The sequence below is a fragment of the Nycticebus coucang genome, chromosome 10 (genome assembly GCF_027406575.1).
Source record: "Nycticebus coucang isolate mNycCou1 chromosome 10, mNycCou1.pri, whole genome shotgun sequence".
NCBI lineage: Eukaryota > Metazoa > Chordata > Mammalia > Primates > Lorisidae > Nycticebus > Nycticebus coucang.
The window spans coordinates 127233397-127239752 of record NC_069789.1 but is presented as its reverse complement, the minus strand read 5'-3'; positions in this window follow the sequence as shown (position 1 = coordinate 127239752).

The following is a 6356-nucleotide window of genomic DNA, read 5'->3' as shown; positions in this document are numbered from 1 at the left end:
GGCACTCTACCGAGGGCCATAAAGTGAGACTCTGTCTTTACAAAAAAAAAAAATAGAAAAACTACCCAAGTGTGATGGTGGTCACCTGTAGTCCCAGCTACTTAGCAAGCTGAGACAGGAGGATTGCTGGAGCCCAAGAGTTTGAGGTTGCTGTGAGCTATGATGCCACAGCACTCTAACCAGGGTGACAGAGTGAGACTGTCTCAAAATAGAAGAAGAAAAAAGACAGTCAGGGGTGGCGCCTGTGGCTCAAGGAGTAGGGCGCCGGTCCCATATGCCAGAGGTGGCGGGTTCAAACCTAGCCCCGGCCAAAAACCACAAAAAAAAAAAAAAAGAAAAAAGACAGTCAGCAAGTGTAGGTAAATGACTCAGGCATGTATAGAAGGGTCAGCGATGGCCATGCTGGGTGCAGCATCATCTTCTTGGACACTAGGGCACAGGGGAAGTGAGGGATACTGAGACGGGATTTGCCTGCCAGCAGGCTGCTGGGTCAGTGATTCCCTGTGGCCCCGGGTGCCAGCCAGGCTCTTAGAACTGCAGACTCATCATCCTGCAGCTGCAGCCAGGTGGGAGCCTGCCAGCCCCAGCCCTGGCCTCAGAGCCTTAGGGCCCCATCATGTAGGGCTAGGCAACGGGAGGGCTTAAGTCACTGCAGCTATGAAGGGACACAGGTGGGCGCCATTGGGTCACAGACTTCAAACTAATCCCAGAGAGAGAAAAGAAAGACATTGCAGAAAGCCCAGAACGAATACAGGCTTTTACCTAAAAGGAGGAAAAAAAACAATATATATATATAATTTTAATATAAAATATATAGTAATATGCATAAATTATAATCTCTCAAATTCAATTAGATTCTGTTTGACTTTTGGATTATTCAATTCTAAATTTACTTTGCTCTCCATTCTTTCACTGATATTTTGATCTTATGATATATTATTTGGTATTAACTTTAATTTTACATTATTATTGCTTTGTCTCCAACTTTTATTTTGAATTTTTTCAGCCATAGAAAAGTTATATAGGCCAGGCGCAGTGACTCATGCCTGTAATCTTAGCACTCTGAGAGGCCAAGGTGAATGGATAGCCTGAGCTCAGGAGTTTGAGAGCAGCCTACGCACGAGTGAGACCCGTCTCTACTAAAAATAGAAAAACTAGTCAGGCGTTGTGGCGGGTGCCTGTAGTCCCAGCTACTCCAGAGGCTGAGGCAGGAGGATTGCTTGAGTTCAAGACCAGCCTGAGCAAGATGGAGACTCCATCTCTACTAAAAATAGAAAAACTAGCCGGGCATTGTGGTGGCTGCCTGTAGTCCCAGCTACTCAGGAGGCTGCAGCAACAGGATCGCTTGAGCCTAAGAGTTGGAAGTTGCTGTGAGCTGTGACGCCATGGGTACGCAGGGTGACAGAGTGAGACTGTGTCTCAAAAAAAAAAAAAAAAATAGAAAAGTTATATAACTAGTACAAGGAACCCAAATATCCTTCATGTGGACTCACCGATCTTTGACATTCTGGCTCATTTGCTTATCTAATGCCTTGTACCTCAGCTCTCTTGCCCTGCTCCTACTTATTCAGGCATTTTCAAAAGACTCGGTCTTCTCCGTCGGGGTCAGTTGACCAATAAAGCCTTTTTAGAGGAGAAATCACAAAACACAACCACGCTTTTCCTTAATCCTGCCTCGGCCCAGGCTTCACAGGCAATGGGGCCTGGGTCACCCCTGGGAGACAGACCTGCTATTCTAACAGCCACCATCAAGAGAAGATGGAAGTGCTGCTTGTTATGTTGAAATATCCTGATGTTTAAATGTTGGCAACTATTATGTTTGGCATCACTCTGTAAACTAAAGGAAACATACAACAGTTGGATTTCACTGGGAGATTTGGGGATAGAGGTAGTCTGAGAGGAGGCTGAGGCGGTCCTCCCTTGAGTGCGCAATCCCCATCCCAGACACGTAGAGCCGAGATATGTCCCCTGCCCTCTCTTGCCTCCCTGAAATTCCCATACACAGCCTGGATGCCCAGCCAGCAGCCCAACCCTCCCGCCCCCTCCAATGATGAGAAGGCTGGTCTGGACCTGTCAGAAAATATGGCCCCTGTGAGTATCTCTGCCCTCCCATCCCACCCCAGCTCCTGCAAGCCCGGGCAGAGAGTAATACCTTTCTTTTCTATTTTGCATGCCAGGTGTTCTGATGAAAATCCGTGGGAGGAGCGACACGGTAGCAGGGGAGGCAGATAACCCCACAAGCAAAGAGGAATGTTTTATTAATAGAATATGCTGTGAAGAGAGATACGTCACAAGGCAATAGAAAGGGTAGGAGGTGGGTGCAATTTTAAAGAGGGTAGTTGGGAAGGCCACATGAGAAGGTGGCATTTGAGTGTGGACTTGAAGAATGAGCCATGTGTTGGCTGGGCGCCCGTGGCTCAGTGTTTAGGGCGCCTGCCACATGCTCTGGGGCTGGTGCGTTAGAACCTGGCCTGATCCTACTAAACAAAAACAAAACAAACAAACACAAAAAGAATGAGCCATGTGGACATGTGGGCAAAGAACCTCAGGCAGAGGGGACATTTTTTGCAAGAGGTCTGGAACAAAAACAAGCCTCTAGGAGTCTAAAAATGGTAAAGAGGCTGAGGTGGCTGGAGCAGAGTGATAGTATGGCCTCGGGGGGAAGGCCTGAACTTCACCCTAATTTGCCTGTTCAAGATGGGGCTCAAACTGGTGGCCACAGGGACGCATATATTTTTTAAGAGGGACAGTGTCTTGCTATATTGTACAGGCTGGACTGCAGTGGTGCAGTCATAGCTCACAGCACCCTCAAAGTCCTGGCCTCAAGGGATCCTCCCACTTCAGCCTCCCAAGTAGCTGAGACTACAGCTACTAAGCCTGGTTAATTTTTTTTAATTTTTAGAAGCGAAGACTCTCTATCTTGCTCAGGCTGTCCTCAAAGTCCTGGCCCCAAGTTATTTGGTTTGCAAAGTGTTAAAACTACAAGTTAGCTAACATTTAAAAATCAGGAGATTCCACCATAAAAATCTGTATTTCTAGCTTCTCTGGATGGGTGACATCAGGGTAGGGGGAACGGGGGTAGTGCTACCCTGTGTGGCCATCAGGTGGCTCCTGGAAGCCAGGCAGTGGCATGCCCACAGCCACACTACCCCTGGTGACAGGGCAGGGCCACCTGCAGCTCCTTTTCTTGTCCCACAGGTGCTGCATCCTGAGACCACAGGAAACAGCTCCACAAAGCCCCAGGAAGCCACATCCACCTGTCCACATCCATCTGTCTCTCTCTTGCTCAGGAAGGGGGACCGTGGCATGTCCCTGCAACCACGCCTTCCCAGCCCATCAGCATGGCTGCTCAGCCTCCACTGGGAAGGCAGGGCCGCAGCCCAGTCAGCCCCCTCTCATTGGGTGTCTCTAGCTCTCATACCCCAGGCTGGCCCATCTGGCGTCTACACATTTGCCAGGAGACTGCAGAAGCATAGCCCAAAATGAAGAGCAATAACATTCCTGAAACAAAATCAATGAAAGTGATGGATACCCCAACTACCCTGATTTGATCCGTTCACATTGTACACCTGTATCAAAACATCACATATATCCCATAAAGATATACAGCTATCCTATACCCATGATGATTAAAAAGAAAAAAGAAAAAAATCAATACAAGTTTGAATCAAGGACTACATAACATCCTATGGCTTTTGTTTTCTCTTTTCTTCTTTTCTTTTCTTTTTTCTTTTTTTTTAGACAGAGTCTCATTATGTTACCCTCAATAGAGGGCTGTGGCATTTTGGCTCACAACAACCTCCAACTCTTGAGCTTAAGCGATTCTCTTGCCTCAGCCTCCCAAGTAGTTGGGACTACAGGTGCCCACCACAATGCCCAGCTATTTTTTTGTTGTTGTAGTTGTCGTTGTTTGGCAGACCTGGGCCAGGTTCAAACCTACCAGTCCCCTGCCAGCCCCAGTACATGTGGCTGGCGCCCTAGCCACTGAGCTATAGGCGCTGAGCCACCCTATGGCTTTGATTTTGTGTTTTAGTTTGGCAATTTTGAAAACGATGACATCCAGAAACTATTAGTATCCATAGGTTTGGTTTTTCTCATTTTTCAAGAATTCCTAGGATAAGCTGGGTACTCACACCTGTAATCCTAGGACTCTGGGAGGCTGAGGGGTGGATCGCCTAAGCTCAGGAGTTTGAGACCAGACTGAGCAAGAGTGAGATCCCATCTCTTCAAAAAAAAGAAAGAAAGAAAGAAAAACGAGCATGGTGGTAGGTACCTGTAGTCCCAGCTACTTGGAAGGCTGAGGCAAGAGGGTCACTTAAGCCCAACAGTTTGAGGTTGCTGTGAGCTGTGATACCACCATATTCTAGCCAGGGCAGCACAGTGAGAATCTGTCCCTCACCCACAAAAAAGAAAGAAAGAATTCCTAGGATACTGAGAAATCACAGCTAATCATAGCTGCAATGGGTTCTTCAGGGCCGAATGATTTCAAAAGCAAAATGAAGGGAAATGTTTCAAATATTTTCATTATTACTATATAAAATATACATTATATATATGCACATTTAAAATATGACTGAGGTGAAATGGACCCGGAAGGCTCAGGACAAAAGAGACCCAACCCTGACCCGGCACAGTGATGACACTCCACTCCCTACAGCCCTTTGCCAGGGTCTTGGTGTGCTGTAAACCCCAGCCCCACACACACTTGGATGTGACATGTTCAAGTCCAATCCAGGAAGAATTTATTATTGGCCTGGGTTGAGTATAAACACATCTGTGCATCAGAATGTAAGACCATGGCAATTAAACCTACAGAAAACTCAGAGTTTGTCAGAAGGCTGTAACTGGGGGTGCCCTGGGCTGAAACCAGCCCTTAGATGTGCTTTGTTTGAACTGCATAATTTTTTTTTTTTAATCTGAGCTAACTTTTAATATTGGGAATTCCCCCAAGGAGAGTTCGGTTTCTGCGATCTATTACAAATAATGCTGGGAATTGGCCGAAACTAGGTAGAGGTTATCCCTTAATTTCTTAAAAATTTTAAAGGTAGTTCATTTTCAGGATATAAAATTCGAAAAGTGTAAGAGGTCCACTTCCACCCCATTCTTCAGCCTCCCGGTTCTCTCCTCAGAAGCAACCACAGCTGCCACTTTCCAAAGGTACTCAGTAGGGAGAACTTCCCCCCTCACAAATGGCAGTATTCTCCTGATTCCTACTACCGGCCTTTCTCCCTTGCAGGGTATATGAGTAATATCTACATCTTCTACGGGGGGTTGCTCCAGTCTTTTCAGACAGGACAACAGTTCTCCGGTTTACCCCGTTGCCACCATGCCTAGTGGCCTCACATCTGTCCTGCTGTACACATTGCAATTTCTGCCTGGCCCCTCTGGGCATCGGAGTTTGCAGGCGCGGAGGAAAGAGCGTCCCCCTTTCCAGACACCCTGCACAGCCTCGGCCACTCTTGGAAGCTTGTAGTTCCTAGGATCCCCAACAGAGGGAGACACCACTCCACTCCCCAAACCGGCAAGGGGTCTTCCCAGAGACGCTCAACCTTGAGTCTGGGGGAGAGATGCTGTGCGCACAGACACAAAGACCCCCTTAGCTAGCCTGGCCCCTAGGCCTTCCCTTCCTCTGCTCCTATCCTCTTCCGCGCCTTCTGCTTTGAGCCCCACCCAGGTGCCTGTCCTTCTCTGGGGACTGGCCCCTCCTTGATGAGATGGGAGGAGGACTTTTCCTGGTCCCAGGCCTGGGATTGCGAAACTGCCCCAGGGAACCACATAAGGAAAGCATGCCACTAGGCGGGCATTCTTTGCCCCTATCCCTGCCTGAAGAAGAGTAGGGGGTCCTCCCTGCTGTCACCCTGCCCCTGTGGCCTCAGCAGAGCCTGAATCTGAGCCCCTGTACCCATCCCTGGCCGGGCTCCAGCGGCCCCCTCACACTCCATGATGGTGTTGGGGGTCGCCTGGGTCCAGCTAGTGGCCATGGCAGAGCCACCCCTCTCTGGCCCTGCCCCTCCTTGTGACCCCAATCGTCCTCCGGCAGCTCAAAGGAGCCTTGTTTTCCATCCAGCCCCAGACAAAAGTCCCTCTGTCTGAGAAGGCGGAATTGAGGGGAGGAGAACCCCCAACTGGGACCATGGGGGGGCCTGCACAGACCCCAGCGGAAGAGACGCCTGGAGGAGGCAGCCCAGGCAGGGAGGAGGGAGAGGAGCTGCATAGTACAGGGGGCTTCATCTGGAGTGGAGCGGCAGGCACACCGGCCCTGGCACCCCATCAAGAAGCCCCAAACATCTGGCTCCCTGCACCCGTGGGGACAGTTTTGGCTGAGAAATTCTGGCCTCAGTTTCCCAGGGTGTGGG